Below are 18,601 nucleotides of genomic sequence, written 5' to 3' on the forward strand. Positions count from 1 at the left end.
TTAGATGCTGGGGAAATTAGACCATAATGTTATGACCGAATTGTTAGAAAAAGTAACCTTCACTAATATAGATTCGTTAGGGTTCATTTAATTTATACGAGACTTTGCTTTACTATATGTCCATAGACAAGAAACAAAACGTGCCGTGTGCATTTCCTGAGAGTCCTGAAGTCTGAGTTTGAAAAGCCTGTGAAGCTTTCTAATGATCAGTTACTATTAAATATACAAAACTTCTGAAGTTTTCTAATGATCAGTTACTATTAAACATACAAAACTTGTGATGTTTTCTAATGATCAGTTACTATTAAACATACAAAACATATAACATTTTGGATATATAGATATTTAATCTCAATTTCAACAATACTGGGAGATTATAGGAATATAAATAAACAATTAAAACTGAAGAAAAGACTTTTCAAGATCTTCTGTAAATGTAGTTCTACAAAAATGCATATTCTAACTGAGGAAAACGTTAGGACATCCTACTCCCTAATAGCTAGTGTTACCCCCTTAGGCTGAAATAACTGCAGTGAGACGCTTCTTATAGCCATCTACCAGTCTCTGACATCGGTCTGAAGAAAGTTTGTTCCACTCCTCAATGCAGAATTCTTTCAGCTGTGAGATGTTTGAGGGGTTACTTGCATGTACAGCCCGTTTCAAGTCACCTCACAGCATCTCAATGGGTTTAAGATCTGGGCTTTGATTCGGCCATTCCAGGACTCTCCATTTCTTAGTTTTCAGCCAGACCTTGGTGGATTTACTGGTATGTTTTGGGTCATTGTCGTGTTTCAGGGTCCAGTTCCGCTTCAGCTTTAATTTTCGTACAGATGGTCTCGCATGATCCTTAAGCACCCTCTAATACACAGTAGAATTTATGGTAGATTCTATTATTGTAAGCTGTCCAGGGCCTGCTGCAGCAAAGCAGCCCTAAATCATGACACTTCCACCTCCATGCTTCACAATTGGTATGAGGTTCTTTTCCTGGAATGCCGTATTTGGTGTACGCCAAACATTTTCTCTGTTCTGGTGTACAAATAATTCAATTTTGGACTCTTCTGTCCAAAGAACATTATTCCAGAAGTCCTGGTCTTTGTCTACATTCTCTCTGGCAAACTTCAGTCTGACCTTGATGTTTTTCTTAGAGAGCAAAGGATTCCTCCTTGCATACCTCCCATGCAAGTTAAACTTGTGCAGTCTCTTTCTGATTTTAGAGGCATGAATTTTTACATCAACAGTAGCCAGAGCCTGCTGTAGGTCCCGTGTGACATGTTAGGGTGTTTGGAGACCTCTTTTAACATCTTGCGGTCTTGCATGGGGTGAACTTGCTTGGACGACCAGACATGGGCATGTTGGCAGTTGTTTTGAAAGCCCTCCACTTGTTGACTATTTTCCGGACAGTGGAATGGCTGATTTCAAAATCTTTTGGGATCTTTTTAAATCCCTTACCAGACTCATAAGCTGCTATATTTTTCTTTCTGAAGGCTTCAAACAGCTCTTTTGCTTTCACTATGATGCTCACTCTCACTTCAACAGTCAGGAGCACACCAAACTAAATGTCTGAGGTTTATATAGGGCAAGCCTCATTAAAATGCTGAGTAACGATCTTCTAATCATGTGCACCTGGTGTGATACACCTGTGTGTGAGTTGAGCCATTTTAAGTGGGAATACATTTGGGAGTGTCCTAACTTTTTCCTCAGCTATAATATGCATTTTTGTAGAATTACATTTACAGAAGATCTTGAAAAGTCTTTTCTTCAGTTTTAATTGTTTAGTTATATTCCTATAATCTTTCAGTATTGTTAAAATTGAGATTAAATATCTATATATCCAAAAATACACAGGCTTTCATAGGGTGTCCTAACTTTTTCACATGACTGTATATGATAAACAGTAAGTCTTATAAACTTTGTATGCACCAGTATATGTAAATAGTCATCCTAGTTTATTTTACTTTTAAAAGAAAATGAGACAATTTACTGGATTCCATACGCAATTATACTAAAAAAGACCCACGATGGTTTTTGATGCACCTAAGACAACGCGTGAGTATATTGGGATAAAAAATGAAAGAATCTGCTCCATTATGCAAGAAGAAATTAATTGTTAAATGGTATCCAAAAGATAAAATAAAATTTATTGTCTTATCACTATTATTTGTTATATCGGTTTCGTTAAAAGAAAAGAAATATTTAGTTCTGTTTGTTTGTTTTATTTCAAAACTAACCACGGAGTCATCTTCTAGCTTTGAAATGATAGCCTAAAAACGAGGCAGCTAGCAACCACGATAGTTTAAAGGTAAGACAGCTAGCAATCACGATAGTTTAAAGGTAAGACAGCTAGCAACCATGAGAGTCTAAAGATGAGGCAAGGCAGCTAGCAACCACAATAGTCTAAAGATTAGGCAAGGCAGCTAGCAACCACGATAGTCTAAAGGTAAGGCAGCTAGCAGCCACCAACCATTACCAACTTTTGTGCTATTCTTAACCAACGAAAAGTAGAAGTGACCGTCGCGTTATAATGTATGGGGACAACTGAATGACGAAGCATTTTCCTTGAGGAGATTTGAAATGATGACCTGCTGTTTGCGAATTAAACATCCAAATCACCAAGTTAAGTTCGGCCCTGAAACATCTAGAGAAATGGAGAATATTTTGTTAAGAATCTTAATATCATTATAGTTATGTTGCAAAATAAAAATAGCGTCATATTCGCCTACTTGAATATCAAAACATTCTGCAGGCATGAGGTACATTTCTCATGTCAATAAAGGTCAATCTAGAATTACGAAGGTTCATTATTCGCATCTTATTGCTGTAAAAACACGATCCTCACTGTGGGGCCGTGGGAACGTTATAAAAATTATGCTAAACTTCACTGCCCAATCAGACAAGAATAGCCCGAGAGTGTGCGGGTGGATACTACCTAACTAAATGGCTCCCCTCGAGACTGTCAGATCATAATTATTGATGGCTAAGTTGTGAAGCAAAGACGGTCTTTAAATAACTAATATTAACCAAATAGTGGACTCAACACACGGTTCGGTTCAATATAACTACGCGACGTCCATCCTAGATGAAATACACAAACAATCTTATTAAAATGACAAAATAACCAATTATTTGTTTTGTGAAAACTCTTATAATAACCAACACACACTGGTTTCTTGATTCTGAAAGACTTTCAACAATATTTAAAGAAGCTTTGTTAAATCTATAAAAATTTAAGATAAAATGCTCTATTGTGGCTATTAAAAGTTAGATCGCTTCACTTTGGTTAAGAATCGCCTTAGAGCTCGTTCTGGATTCGGAGTATTAAATGAACAGCATGTGGAAACAATGAATGTGGAACAAGCTTAAGTGTTCATTATGTTAATGGATTTCTTTCTACGTAGGGCAATAAATGATAAGAGTTTGCATTTCATTACTGTACCTTAATACAACATTCTAGTCCAAGTATGAGAAACCAATTTCCGTCTTCCTGACATTAACAGCAGTTATTTTCACGGAGATGGTTATATATATGTGTGTGTGTGTATAATAGCAAGGAATTACTCTTAAAAAAAGCAAACAAAAAGTTACCGATAGAGCAGAATCAAAAAGAATATGTAGATCGTATTTCACTATAATTCTTATTGAGAAGTTAAATAATTTGTTTGTTTGTTTTGAATTTCACGCAAAGCTACTCAAGGCTATCTGAGCTAGCCGTCCCTAATTTAGCAGTGTAAGACTAGAAGGAAGGCAGTTCGTCATGACCACTCACCGCCAACTGTTGGGCTATTCTTTTACCAACGAATAGTGAGATTGACCGTAACTTTATAACGTCCCCACGGCTGAAAGGGCGAGATGTTTGGTGCGACGGGGAGAAATTAAATCAAGTAATCATTTGCTAATGAAAAGTTGTTGTTGTTGTTTTGAATTAAGCTACACAATGGGCTATCTGTGTTATGCTCACCACGGATATCGAAACTCAGCTTTCGCGTTCTATGTCCGCAGACATACTGCCGAGCCACTGGGGGGCTCAACGAGAAGAACATAGTTTTAGCTCCTTCCATAATTCTTTAAAACGACATTCAGTCACAAGAAAACTTTTGACAGAGCTCAGTGGCTCGGATCCTGGTGGGTAAAGGGTAAGTTCATGGACTTCAGTACAAAATCTGAGATTCAATTCTATTACCCGGGATGGACGGAAAGGAGATAACGAATCGTGTAACTTTGTACTGATAAAAAACAATTAAAAACAGAAAATCGAGTCACAACAACTTTATAGTTTTATTTTACTGCTATTACTTTAATTTTTTTAACTTTGAGAAAATTCTAACATAACTGTTCTATTGGTTATGTAAACATTGAAAAACAAATCTTAGTTTGATGCTAATAGTTTGCTTGTTTTTGAAATTCGCACAAAGCTATTCGAGGGCTATCTGTGCTAGCCGTCCCTAATTTAGCAGTGTAAGACTAGAGGGAAGGCAGCTAGTCATCACCACCCACCGCCAACTCTTGGGCTACTCTTTCATCAACGAATAGTGGGATTGACCGGAACATTATAACGCCCTCATGGCTTAAAGGGAGAGCATGTTTGTTGTGAGCGGTAATTGAACCCACGACACCCAGATTACGAGTCGGACGCCTTAACCCACCTGACCATGCAGGGCCGTGCTAATAGTCCGCAAGTGTAACATGTTTCTATGGTTCACTGTAATTATTTCTTTTAACTAAAACGGTAAAATATCCGTAAATTCTCAAGACAATAAATATTTCCAAACTAATTTGGCCTATTATTGAACAACATATCAACAATTTTGTGTGAATAAAATTAAATGTTTCTAACTTAATTTGTTTGAAATTACAGTAATGCAGGAATGAGATACGTGTCAGAAATAGTTTTCTAAGTATTCACCAAGAAATATTAAAGCATGAACTGCTTAAGTTCACATACTTAGCAAAATCAAATCGTCTTCAGATGAAGATTGCTCTGTTAAGTATCAGCGCTATTACCATTTCTTTCATTCCACTTACTTCAGTGTCAGAGACAAGAAGTCATTGTAATTTTACATTACAAAACAACAACATAAAAAAGCATGCTTTACATATTTCAACAACAACATTACCTTAAATTTTAAAGTATTACTTTTTGGTAATTAAACTGGAATTAAATCGTGTCCAGAAAGTATAAAAGTAAGAGACGGAATTTTTAATAACATCAGTATCCTGTTTTCAAACTAGAGGGTCCAGCTTTAACCAAGTGGTTGGGGTGCCTTGACAGTGAATTCGAATATTGAGGTTCGTGTTAGTTGATCGCTAACATAACCCCATATTTCTGGTGTTATAGGCGCTCTTTAAGAGTGACTGTCAGTACTCAGTACTTGGATAGACTCGATTACAGAAGATTATTCTAGAAGTTGACAGTTTGTGCTGCTGTTGAGCTGCATTTCATCTAGTTTATCAGTTCCAAATTAATTATGTCTATGCGAAGATTGTCTTTTGTGTAGCTTCTCGCGAAATTTTGAAAATAAATAAATAAACCAAATATTTAAAACCTATGTTGAGCAAAAAGAAACTTAAGTAAAAAAAATTAAAATTGAATACCTTTTATTATATTTATTTTTTAAGTACAAATAAGTAACCAAAGTTATTTAAAGTCAGTGAATACACTCTTTATTTAAATATATTCTAAATCCAAACAAGATCAACTCTGTGATGACATAAACTATGGTAACTTATTTATTTGAGACGTGAAATATTAGCTGTTCAGATAGTTTATTGAGACACAAGACTAGAAATTACTGTATTAAAAGTTGTTATAAATTAACACCTTTTCTGTTGAGTTATGATAAACACTTGCGGTAACATATTTATCAGGTGTTAAAGAAAAAAGTTTGTATAATAAAACAAAAGGAACTCTGTGTTTGTTTTCATTTATCATTGGGTTATCTGCTGAGCCCACCGTGGGGAATCGAACACCCTGATTTCCGCGTTGTAAATCCATAGACTTACCGCTATACTAGCGGGGTGCAAAAGGAACTCCCAAACAAATAAAAGAGGAAAACGAAAATACGTTGGACGATACAGGTGCATATAAAATAGATGAACAGTTGCAGTGTGAGGAAAGTAATGGTAAAGAGATATACAATAAGAATTGAAAAATAATAAGTTTACGAAATAAAAATAAGGTGAGATGAAAATTTCGAAAAATTGGTTAAAGGATAAACAGAGAAAAAAGAAAGCATGATAGTATGCTGTATATGAGAGGAAATATAACCTAGAGAGAGATATGTTTATAAAAATATATGATAAATTTGTAAGTCGAGTTCTCTAAAATGGGAGAGATGAAAAAGTATTCAGAGAGAGCATAGAACATGGAACCAACATGTGTATAAAAAATGAAAGAGATAAAAGAAATGTGAGAGGTTTTCTTTCGGTTAAAGTTTATTCTCTTTGTTGACATATGAGCAGTACATCAGGAAAAAATATTACCAGAATTTCCTACATCCGGTGTCCATTATATGAGAAATCATGGGTTTTGGTAGACAGAATTATAGCTATTGAATGTTGTCAGTACATAAAAAACGGCTTTCTGTTTGCGTTTGGAGAAGAAGGTCCCGCGTGTGCCATTTTCGGGAATGTTGTGAAACTTTGCCACAACGCAAAGAAAAAAGGATGAAAATTATAAATCAAATAGAAAATGAATTGTGTTGTGAAGCCTAACCTCCTGTCGTAAATGTAAGTGTTCCTTTAGGTTCCACTGTTTGCTTAAAGTTCATTGGCTAGGAGGCTTCTGCGAACTCCGAGGTGGCGCAAGCTGTCTTGATCGAAACGGAAACTCTGGTCTCATTACAAGTCACTTGTAGCCAAGAGAGTGCACGTTATTCGTGTCCAGCAAAAATAGTTTAATTAGAAAGGGTAAGATTTTTGTTTAATAGTTGGATATAAGTTTGGTTGTTTCTGGTGAATTTTACGTGTGTGTGTTTTTGTTTCTCAGGAATATTTGGTATACCAAATCCTAGAACGATATCACTGGTTAGTGTTTTTCTTAAGGAATCCAGCCTGGTCTTTTAAAATAGTAAGGAATATAAATTATGAATTTTATTGTAGAGACAGCAGAATTTGTTGGCTCACAGTGTTTAAATGTTTACAGTTATAACTCGATTGTTATTAAATCTGATTTGAGTTCTAAACAAAGATAAATAATTGTTCAATTGTAATAATCTAACGACAGGTAGACGTGTGAAAACGATATTTATAAAATGTCTCTTTCAGTTAACGTTTTTATATAAAAAAATATTATAGGCATTTCCTTAATATTAACGTATTATAAAAATCATTCGATAACATTACTAAAACTCTCACATCGACAAATAATGAAAGTTAGTGAGTTAGTGAATTTGTTATTGTCATATGATCGTTATTAGTACCGAAATTTGACAGCTCAAAAAAGCTGGTAGGGTACAAATGTCATCTTCAGAATGATACACAGACAAAAATATGTTATTTGAAGAACGTTATCAGAAACATGACATGCCAACAACGTCATTAAGACTCAGATATATCATCTCAAGAACATTACTGAGAAACAAATATGTCATCTTAACTCATGTTATTCAGATATAAATGTGCTATATAAGAACATTATCTGCACAGAAACGTGACATCCAAACAACGTTATTCAAACTCAGATATATCACCTGGAGAACTTTACTGTGAAACAAATATGTCATCTCAACATATTACCCAGACACTTGAGAAAGTTACTGAGACAGAAATATGTCACCCCAAACAACGTTACTCATACAGAAATGTCTCATCTGAAGCACATTATTGAGAAAAATATATATCATCTCAACAAGTTGTTCAGATGCAATTGTCATTTTAAGAACGTTCATAAGACAGAAACATGTCACTCAGTGATGTTACTCAAACATATTAGTGAGAAAGAAACCTATTCTAACAGCAAGGCCCAGTATGGCTAGGTGGTTAGAATGCCTGACTAGTAAATCTTTGGTTCGCGGGTTCGAATCACCGTCACACCAAACACGCTCATCCTTTCAGCCGTGGGGGTTTTATAATGTGACGGTCAATCCCACTATTCTCTGCTTAACAATAAAAGTGGGAATACTCATACCCATACCAGCAGTTCTGAGACACAATCCCACTATGCGTTGTTAAAAGAGTAGCCTAAAAGTTGGAGGTGGGTGGTGATGACTAGCTACTTTCCACCTGGTCTTACACTACTAAATTAAGGACGGCTAGCGCAGATAGCCCTCGCGTAGCTTTGTGTGAAATTCTAAACAAATAAACTAGTCCAACAACAATGAAGAACGTTATTAAGATAAAAGTATGACGTATTAAAGCCATTAGTTGAGAAAAAGTTTGTTATCTTAAGATCGTAATTAGTATAGAAAGGTAGTGTAGTTATTTAATATAATTTTGAAAAATAAGTGTCATCATAATAATCGTACATAGATACATTGTTTATTATGTTAAAAGCAGTGAGACTGAAATGTATTATCGTAAAAAAATAAAATTATTATTGGGAAAGAAGTATATCATCTTAAGATAAATACTGGGACAGATGAAGACATTAATCAGGAAAATATGCAAGTTCAAAAATTTAACAGAAATGAATGATTTGAAGAGAAGACAGAAATGTATTGTATTACTGTGAAAGATGCTTATTTATTTGGTCTTACAAACGCTTGTGGCATTAAAGGTTGTATTTACAAAATATTATTTTAACAAAATAGAAATATATTTTATCAAACATATTACTGATCCAAAAAAGTGTCATAAAAGATCTGATAGGAAATCGGTGATGTTCTTCCTAAGAATTCTACTAAAACAAGATGAAAACTTAGACAAAATTTGTCATCCCAGAAATTTTATCAAAAGGAAAATATGTTATGTTAGGAATGTTACCAGGAAAAACTTGTACCAAAACAGACGTTTATTATTCTAAAATTGCTACTGAAGCTGAAATATGCCATCCTAAAAGTGTTGATGTGTTCCGTTATTAGTATATTCTTTCTTTAATGTTATTTCGGATTTGACACTAAACTAAATCGCCTAAGTTGGCCGACCTTTCGAGATCCTATTGGGATTACAGCCGAACATATCGCTAAGTAATAGCGGTATATTTATTAACTGTGCCTCCACTGGGTTGATGTTTAGTGAAGATCTATACAGGTAAATTGCTTTGGTCAGGACTTAATATTAATTCATTGAGCAGGAGTTGCCTTCCCGTGATAATGTTACTGAAATAAAAAGATGTCTCATTTATATTACTGAGGCAAATTCATGTGATGTTACTGATACTGATAAGAAAGAAACTTATATCCTAAAGCATGTTACGAAAACGGAAATATGTCATATGAAAATGTCACTTGTACTATGTTACGTTATCTCATGAAAGTCGTTAAGACAAATGCGTAGAAACAGAATGACAAGGAAACAGAAATGTATCATTTCCCAGAAGAATTACCGAGATTAAAATATGCCTTTGAAGACTGTTACAGAGTCTGAAATTTGTCATAATAAAGATAGTACAGATGCAGTTATATGTTATAGCAATGGCGTTGGTGTAACAATGTCCCATTATCATTGCTAAGATTAAAATATACGTTATCTTCAGAGAGTCACAGAGAATAAATATATCTTCCCTTGTGGATACTAAAACTAAAACAAATCAAAGCAAAAGCGTTTTTGAAACAAAACTGTATAATTACACGAACATGTGTATGGCAGTTAATTCAAAGTACAAATTTGAAATAAAACATTATTTAATTTGGTAAGTACTTTTATAGTGCAAAAACACCATTAAAACTAATAGCGAGTTATATTGAAACATCAATTTATTTACTACGCTTTTATCATGGGAAAATACCATGAAAATTAGTAACAAATTGTATTGAACATAATTGAAATTATTTACCATTAATTCCTATCAATATAATTAAACTTTAACCTCATAATCACACTTAAATACCAGTAACATTAGTAACCAGATATAGCATATATAAACATAACTAATGCGATAATCATCGTGTTGTATTCAAATATTATTAAAGCTTTTAATTAATTATAACGTCTATAAATCTTATTTTAACTAGTAGCCATTTATGTAGTACATATGTAGTGTTAAAATCACGGATCAAATGTCACGTGTTTATACACTTAGAGTTGACGTTTTCTACGACTGGCAAGGTAGAATCTCAGGCTAGTGATGTATTTTAAGGGAAAAAATCAAACGAACACTTTTCTCCGTAATAATTTTATGTCCATCTGAAAAAATTTTCTCCATGGACATGTTTCACTGATAGCATCGTTACGTAAACAACTGTTAACGTGGTTACATTTCAAAGATTCCTTTTTTGTATTTTCTTTAAAGCATCGTGTCGAACTGCGATTCTCAGGCCTTTAATGTTAATATTACGTGTAAACTATTCAAAGGATCCGATCCGACAAAAACAAAAATTATTCATTTCAACTCATAAATATAGATGTACTTTGATATCAGATTTTGTCTTAAGGGACTTTCTTCCTCTTGCAGATGAGTTTCTAGTACTTGTCCTTATAGTGTATTCCATTACTTTACACGGTATATAGGCGCTTAAATATTGCTCTAACGCAATTCAGGTAAACTCCCTTCAGATCTTAATTTCAAATAGAAATATGTTTATAGTCTTTTACAGGGACATAACTTTTCAAACTGTATCAACTTTCACTTCTCTTTCCTAGGCTTAAGTACACGCTTCTCTTGTTTTAATTTTCTTAGGAGTTAAATTCTTTCCAACCATCTCATTTATTTCTGAACGTTTGTTATTATATGATATGATGTTCTTAGGAAATTATTGACATCAATAATGCAATTAATCTCTTTAAATACTGCGGTTTCCTTCGTAATTTTCAGAGATAATAAGTGAATGGTATGGCAAAGCTTGCCAGAAATCGCTTTATCTGCCCTGAATCACCTACCTGTCATCTTCTAAAGCCCTCCTTATATGTAAGTGAATGGTATGGCAAAGCTTGCCAGAAATCGCTTTATCTGCCCTGAATCACCTGCCTGTCATCTTCTAAAGCCCTCTTTATATGTAAGTTTTTTTTTTTCAACTAACAGAAAAGTACTTGGCAAAGAATAGGAGCCCCAAATTAACAAAATGTTAATACCATCACTAACTTAAAAAGTCTTTAAAATTAGTAAAAATGTTATATATATTTAATAATTGGAAGGGTAATATTAAAAACAGCTTCTGTTAGTTTAGTTTAATGAAATCTTCTCGACGTTAATTTAAAATATTATTGATAATTAAACAAATTACTTTTTTTCTCTATTTTCAAGTTTCAGCGATATTTAAGTTACTTTTCCATTGCATATTAAACAACTTTATTTTTATAAATCGAATGTGAAATATCTTAACGAGTGACATTTTCTGTTGTTTAACAAAATGTTTGTAGATAAGATTTTTACAGAAGACATTTCTTTATTTTGACTAAATAATGATGGTAATTGCATTTTAAAATAGCTGAAATGTTTCGCTTATCACAGTTCAGCTTGATTTGTTATATTATAAGGGCCCAGCATGGCCAAGTGGTTATTGAGCTCGACTGACAAACAAACGAACAAAGTTGTTCTATTATGGTTCATAAATGATCAAATCACACTTCATAAAAACAGTGTTTCGGTTTTCTATTTTCTTCGAACCAATTTCTTTACATTCAATTTCGCTCACTCTGTTGCACATGATTACGAAACACTGCAATTTACATCAGTGATGTCGAGAAAACCCACTTGTAGAGAAATATATATGTAAAAACGGCTCGTTTGGGTTGATAAAATATTTTTTACATATATATTTCAATGCAAGTTACACTGTAGCATACTTCGGCGCAGTGAAGTCAAATTTAGACCACACATCACTTGTACATAGAAGTGATAGCTAGTGATCTCTACATGCATTATGCGGGTCGAAGATTCGAATCTCCTTCACCAAGCATGCTTACCATTTCAACCGTGAAGGTGTATAAGGTGACAGACAATACCATTATTTATTGGTAAAAGAGTATCCCAAGAGCAGACGGTTTATGGTGTTGATTGGCTGTCTTTCTCTAGTCGAGCGCTAATAAGTAAGGAAGGGCTACTGCAGATAACCCATAGGTTTCTATGGGAGAAATTCAAAACAAAAGTCAAACCATGTCGCTATTGGTATTCATTGGAAGGACATGAGGATTATTTTATTCATGTTTCCATAAGATTGGAAGCTGTTGAGCCCCAAAGAGTTTCAAATTCTCATTCATTACCTTTTTAATAGTTCCTGAAGATAAATTCACCATTTTCTTAAGCTTTACTTTAGGTACGAGTGTGCGTGTGTAATCCGAGGCTCGCAGGTTCTAATCCCCGTCATACCAAATATTTTCACCCTCTCAGCAGTGGGGACGTTATAATGTCATGAATAATCCCACTATTCGTTGGCTAAAAAGCATCATAAGAGTTAAAGACTAGTTGTCTTCCCTCTAGTATTACACTGCTACATTAGGGACGGCTATCGCAGATAGCCCTCCTGTAGTTTTGCGCGAAATTCAAAACAAACAAACAAACAGATAGTCCTCTAAATTGGTTTGTCTTGTAGTTTCGGGAGTCGCTGCGTTCTAAACGTTCTGCTATGCGAGCTTTCATGCTTGGAATGAGGATATTCGAGGATTTAGTTTTCGAAATTTTCTCTCCTATAGCTGTATATCGTTAAGCAATAAAGCTATACCAATATCCTTCCTTTGAAGGAACTGTGACGTATATTTCTCTCGTCATAGTCCATACGTAACAGCATTGCACGTCAAATAATAAGGACTTTACCATAAACCAAATATATGGGTGCTAAATGTGTCACCAATGGGGCCATTCCTCGCTGTTGCGATGACAAGGCTTTGCATTAAGGCCTATAAATTGCGATTAATCCCCTGTATATAAACTAGTACCACGCTAAAGCTCCTATTTAGAATCTACCAAACTGTTACAATATTGTTTGAAAACACACACACAAAACTGTGCACAAATCGATTTAAAAATAAATCAAGTATTACAACATACTTACAATATCCACATACTCTAAATATACCAATGCAAAACAAAATACTGATTTGGTTTGTTACGAATTTTGCGCAAAATTACCCGAGGGCTATCTGCACGAGCCGTCCCTAATTTTGCAGTGTAAGAGTAGAGGGAGGGTAGCTAGTCATCACCACCCACCGCCAACTTTTGGGCTACTCTTTTACCAACGAATAGTGGGATTGACCGTAACATTATAACGCCCTCATGGCTGAAAGGGCGAGCATGTTTGGTGCGAGCTGGAATCGAACCCACGACACCCAGATTACGAGTCGGACGCCTTAACCCACTTGGCCATGCCGGGCCAAACTGAAAAGGAATATAAAATTTAGAAATTTGAGCTTCTGGTATTTACTGCTTACCGTATGTATCTTTAGCTAACACTATATTTTCTATGTTACAAATATCTTAATAATGTATGAAACTAAGTAATTTGGAATTGGTGAGTCACTCTTTTCTTTTGAAATAATATAAAATTAAGTTCAACTTTGCTTCTGATTTTAATACTCTTTAGTGCACTTGAATCGCTCTCGAGTGAAGTACATGTGGAGTTATTGTTCTTCCAATGAATTGGCTCTGATAACTCCTTTGAAAATCTGATGAATTATGAATCAAAAGATTTTTAAAAAGATTGAAATACCACCAATACTTGATTTTTAGTTACTTAATTGTTACAGTATTTAGTAACCAGTATGTGTCCACCCCCTAGCGGCACAGTGTCTGCTGACCAACAACGCTAAAAGGCGTGTTTCGATACCAGTGATAGATAGAGCACAGATAGCCAATTTGTAGCTTTGAGCTTAAATACGAAGAGAGAAAAAATAATTACTATTAAAACATTTACAGTGACGTTTATTTTCTAAGTAAATAAATGGTTTCGAAAACAGGTATATTAATCTATATTATCATATAACAGATTTTTATCCCTCATTTTCCCATCGAAAAAGTTTCGAATGACATCATGTATTTCACTGTATTGTTGGTAGTCATAAAAAATACACAACACAACAATTATATCTCTGTATATATCCTGTTACAGGTTTCTCGTTCTGCGGTTCAGCAGTAAGATATAGGGTTTATTGACATTGAGAATCGGGTTTCGATATCAGTGGTGAGTAGGGCAAAGATAGCCCATTTCATAGCTGTATAACAACAAAATTAACAAACCAACCCTCGTTTCGGCCATTTGTAAATGTAAACGTTTTCATTTGGACGATTTATTTTTAATCTTGACTAAAATCATTTGGAATACGGCCTTTGTCGAAAATACATGATCATGGAAATATTGACTTTCCCATAATGACACACTAGCTGTCAAGATTACGTCAACACATTATAGATTACACTATGTAACACAAATTTTGTTTATGAATAGTATGTGTTATTTTTTAATTGTTTATGTTGTAAAAGTACAGAAAATGGCCATTATTTCCTTCAAACTTTGCTTTTGTGACCTGGATAATGAAAATTTAGAACTTAATCTATTTTCTGTGTAAAAACGGACAAATTTGCACATTTTCATTTACATAAGGACTGAATAAAACGACATATGAATCAATATTTACATCTTATTTACAAGTTATACACAAATGTTTAGAAGTGAGTAGTTTTTCGAGATTTACGACTGAAATGTAAATCACTTTCACGTATCAGCCCCAAATATAGTCTCCCATCATGTGTTCGTTATACGCTCCCAGGTTACAAAAGTAATGTTTGAAGATAAAAATAGGTCTTTCCATTTACTTTAGGCATAAACAACTGGGAAATAACACTTTCTTCTCACGAACAAGAAAAAGTAAAAACTTTGTTGCATAGCGTTACAGGATTATGTTTTGTATATAGTGCACCACATTCACCCAGACGATAGGTAATAATAATACTTGTTTAATTATGTCTTGATTTCGTACTATAACTCTGCTGTTTTTATTATTGTTGTTTTGTTATTCTTACTTTAACTGTACCTAAAACCGTTTACTGAACTTTATTTGTATATTAGGCCAAACATATATCCTTCAAAACAAATCACATGCTGTTTTTCATTTTTTAAAACAGATTAAATAGCTGTATTATAATTAAATATTTTGGTTATTTAAAACAAAGATAATCAAATTATATTTAGTCTTCTGGAAAGTATTTGTTCGAAATTACAGATGAACATACATCAAAGTTAATTTTCGTATTGTAGTTTCATTAGTTTACTTGCTTGAATTTTTATTTGCATCTCAGAACGGCTGGTATGGATATTAACACTTTTATTAAAAATTCTCAGATACATTTTTACTTCAAGTTGGTTTCTCGTCATCAAGAAGGACATTGAATTTTTATTTAGTAGATATCATTGTGAACTTTAGATCATTGTGTTAAATATTTTACTAACCGAAATTTTATTTGTTACCGTGAGGGCAAATAAAGTGTTCTTATTCTGAAGAACCTCTTAACCTTCTTATTGCTTTTAACCGCAAATTACCGAAAATATTTTATGTGTTTGACAAACATGTTATTATACGGTCATATTTATTCAGCAGACAAAGTGGTTAATATCATTATGAATCGTTTTCATTCACTAAACTTAATATAACAGCAATATTATTTGTAATTATGTAATTATATTTTTCACGAAAAATTAATACAGTGAAACCTGTCTGAGCCGGAAACTGCAATAGGGCGGAAACCTGTATAAGCAGGAAATATCAAAATTTTGTAGGATTATCTTGAGATTTCTTTTATAAAAGGCCCTCTATATGGCGGAACCTGCGTAACGCGGACGGAAAACTTTAACCCATCTCATCTGTCAACAAGTGGGATTAAAATCTGAGTAAGGCGGTAAAAATGTTTTTGATTAAATATTAATTTCTTATCTAATGAATAATTTCTTTAAATATTAATAAATCTTATTTAATTAATAATTTGTTTAAATATTAATAAATTCTTATTCCATTAATAATTTGTTTAAATATTAATAAATTCTCGGACATTTTGTTACAGTAAGTATTGGTTAAATATATTCTATTCTTTTTCCTGCTGTCATTATTCCAGAGATCGCTGTTCGAAAGAATGATTGACTGTACATTTGGTCGCATTTGTTGATGAAAAACTAGAGAAACCATGGGTAATAGGTAAAGGTGAAAATCCGTGCTGTTTCAAAAATTTAAGGAAGAATCAACTTCCTGGGGAATGGAAAGTGAATAATAAAACATGGATGACAAGTGCTATATTCGAGGAATTTTTGAACAAATTAAACAAAAAAAATGAAACAAGAAAATAGGAATATTTTACTTTTCCTAATTAATGCAACTTGTCACCCAAAAGTTCAACTTTCAAATGTTCATTTAGTCTTTCTACCTCCATGTACAACATCAGTTCTACAGCCACTAGATAATGGAATTATACAGTGTATAAAATTGAAATACAGAAAAATGATGCTTCAGCATATTATTGTAAACATGGACGACTGTAAGAGAGCATATGAAATGACCACGAAAATTGACGTGTTAGATACAATTGTATTTTTAAGTCATTCAATCAAACGCGTAAAATATTAATGCGTAATAAAGTGATTTCGAAACTGTATATTTATTCTTGATAATGGAAGAGATTGCAAAAAAGTTGTTTGTTATGATGATTCTAGTGAAATCAAAACTCTGATTGAGAAGATTGATGCAGATGATTCTGTGAACGTGGAAAGTTATGTGAATGTTGACAAGAATATTTTAACAGAAACTGATGAAATTGATTTAAAATCTATAATAGAATCGCAAGATGGTAACAGTGTGAGAGATCCATAAGCTGAACAAAATTAAAAGATAGTGAGGAAACAAAAAATCCTACTTCATCGCAAGTGTTAAGTTATATTAACACTATCAAATTGTATGAAAAAAATGAAGGGAAAAAATGAACTTCATGAAAAGGCTGTAGAATTTGCATTCGTTTTTAACCGCAGGAGAAAGCCTATTAAAAAACGAAACAGTTGAAATTGGACACTTTATTTAAATAAATTTGATTAAGATTTTGTGTACTTATGTATATTTTGAATGTCTGTTTTGTATTTATTCTAAGAAATATAGCATAAACAGTATAATAACTTTATTCAGAAACATCTTACTTCATTTGAGTCAAGCAAGTATGACGTTCCGCTCAAAAATTATTTATAATTAAAGATGTGCATGTTTATTTTCTAAGCTGGAAAAACCTGCCTAAGTCGCAAATTCTACTCGGTCCTGTGCGATTCCGCTTTAGACAGGTTTTACTGTATTAGGCCTGTTATATTCTTAACACTACCCTTGTTTTCTTTAGTCCTCTAAGATTTTTCAAGAAAACAAAGTGTGAAATAGTATTTAAACCAAAGTTACCACTAAGCCTAATATTTATGTTTAATGACAGTTACAGCTCATTATAATCAGCCTTTTTCCCCAGTGGCACAGTGACATGTCTGCGGACTTACAATGCCAGAAACTGGGCTTCAATATCCGTGCTGAGCATAGCACGGATAGCCCTCCGTGTAGCTTTGTGCTTAATTACAAACGAATATTATAATCATGCTTATCCAGTTTAGAGACTTATGGTGTTGTAGCAATTGGCTTTTATATTTGTATTATAAGAGCTGTAAATATTCTTACTTCGTATTTCTCCTAATTTATCTGTTACGGTTTATCTCATTGAAGTAGCTGCACGGGAAACTTTTCATTACATTCCGTAATGTATAAGTAGGGCATCCCGCTAGTACAGCGGTATGTCTCCGGATTTACAACACTAAAATCTGAGGTTCGATTCCTCTCGGTGGGCTCAGCAGATAACCCGATGTGTCTTTGCTAAAAGAAAAACACAAAACACGCATGAGTTGGTTTGCACGATATAGGTTGGGTATCCCGCTAGTACAGCGGTATGTCTCCGGATTTACAACACTAAAATCTGAGGTTCGATTCCTCTCGGTGGGCTCAGCAGATAACCCGATGTGTCTTTGCTAAAAGAAAAACACAAAACACGCATGAGTTGGTTTGTACGATATAGGCGAAAAGAGTATATAAATAAAATACGATTTATTTAAGTCACAATCTAAATATATATATAAATAAAATACGATTTATTTAAGTTACAATCTCGTTTACTTCTCTTTGGTATTAACATCATAGCGTTTTACACATCAGCTGTATTTATATCTGTCTGTTGGTTATTGCTTAACTGTTATATATGATAGGCTAGGTTTTGTACTAATTATCATTTCAAAGGAAAAGATAGGTGAGCCAAACTAATGCACTTCAGTTGAAACTTTCAACATGTTCGGGTCTTTATATGTATATGGACCAGTTGACTGACCACTGTGGTTGAGCTAGTGATCGAATGAAAGATAACCAACAAGCTTCGCCAAAAGTGATTTATCGTACTCTATTTGAGAGTGAGAGGTGTTTTCTTACTCATAGTTCGCTTATTTGATTTTAGATTAAAGCCGGGGGAAACCGAACCCCGGATTTCAGCGTTGTAAGTTGTAACATCTTACCACAGTCTCAC

At 33.7% G+C, this 18,601-nt stretch overlaps 1 protein-coding gene across 2 annotated transcripts in view; it reads left to right on the top strand.

Moving 5' to 3' along the window:
• The first annotated feature begins 6,846 nt into the window (after window positions 1-6,846).
• The window catches only part of LOC143229836 (amino acid transporter heavy chain SLC3A1-like), a 29,236-nt gene continuing 17,481 nt past the window's right edge, over window positions 6,847-18,601 (top strand). Inside the window, exons 1-2 of one of the 2 annotated variants that reach the window (XM_076462654.1) lie at window positions 6,854-6,903; window positions 14,136-14,207. The gene's annotated coding sequence lies outside the window, so the exon portion shown is untranslated. Of the gene's footprint in view, window positions 6,904-14,135; window positions 14,208-18,601 lie in introns of both variants that reach the window. The other variant, XM_076462655.1, reaches the window with a different exon arrangement.

Source organism: Tachypleus tridentatus, chromosome 10 (assembly GCF_004210375.1).
Source record: "Tachypleus tridentatus isolate NWPU-2018 chromosome 10, ASM421037v1, whole genome shotgun sequence".
Classification (NCBI taxonomy): Eukaryota; Metazoa; Arthropoda; class Merostomata; order Xiphosura; family Limulidae; genus Tachypleus; species Tachypleus tridentatus.